General features: G+C 31.8%; 1 protein-coding gene and 1 long non-coding RNA gene across 2 annotated transcripts in view; one reads left to right on the top strand and one right to left on the bottom strand.

The window, feature by feature from the left end:
• Nucleotides 1-795, top strand: part of LOC119594840 (SHC SH2 domain-binding protein 1-like) — a 79,152-nt gene that overhangs the window by 9,323 nt on the left and 69,034 nt on the right. The window lies entirely within an intron of this gene.
• The window catches only part of LOC119594622, a 3,401-nt gene continuing 3,164 nt past the window's right edge, over nt 559-795 (bottom strand). Inside the window, exon 3 of the long non-coding RNA XR_005230640.1 lies at nt 559-671. This is a non-coding gene — a long non-coding RNA (uncharacterized LOC119594622). The remainder of the gene's footprint in view (nt 672-795) is intronic.

Here is a 795-nt window from a genome sequence, read left to right as displayed (position 1 = left end):
TTTTTTGCAAATTTTGGGAAAATAACAGCAGAACCCCAAAAATTTATATACATTAAAGTTTTCAGGAATCATACAAAAAGGCTAAAGGCAATCAACCCAAAAATCTTTTGAATTAAAAGGGATAATATTAAACAAATTAAAAAAAAATTTTTCCCCATTAATTGTATAAGCTGAAAACCCAAACCTTTTATGGATCTTGGGAAAAGGGAAACATAGCGGACCTAAAATTTTTTCCCCTCTGTTTGGGGCAGTTTGTAAACTGAACAAAATCTCTCCCGGTCCAAAATCCCGAGTCTGGATCTTCACCTTCCCGCCACAGCCTTTAAAATCTTTCCCAAATTTTTTGGGCCCTTTCAAGAGAGCCTTCTTCATTAAAAACGTAAACTCTGAAGCAAAAAACTGCTGGTTTTAAGGGCCAAATTTTTTATATCTTGGGTATCTATAATGAAACGATAAATAGAGATTGATCATCAAACTGTCTTATCAAAGGTTAGAATAAAAATCAACAAAAGCATTGCCACAAGAATCCATTTCATAGCAATCCACATTCACATATCAGTTTTCTCAAATAAACTACATACAATTTGAAACGAGCAGCAATCAGAGAACTAGTGTAACAGATATTTTCTTCTTCTAGATCCCAAGCTCGCCATATGTGTTCGTAGAAAAATCTGGAAAAAAAAAGCCTTTTATTACTGCTTTATGTAATTCATAAGCAAAATAATATACAACAAAGATACAAAATAATACCCTAACAACTTAATGTCAAAATTTTAAAAAGCTATAACATTAATT

The sequence above is a fragment of the Penaeus monodon genome, chromosome 34 (genome assembly GCF_015228065.2).
Source record: "Penaeus monodon isolate SGIC_2016 chromosome 34, NSTDA_Pmon_1, whole genome shotgun sequence".
NCBI lineage: Eukaryota > Metazoa > Arthropoda > Malacostraca > Decapoda > Penaeidae > Penaeus > Penaeus monodon.
The sequence above is the reverse complement of the archived record's forward strand: the minus strand, read 5'-3'. Positions and strand labels throughout refer to the sequence as shown.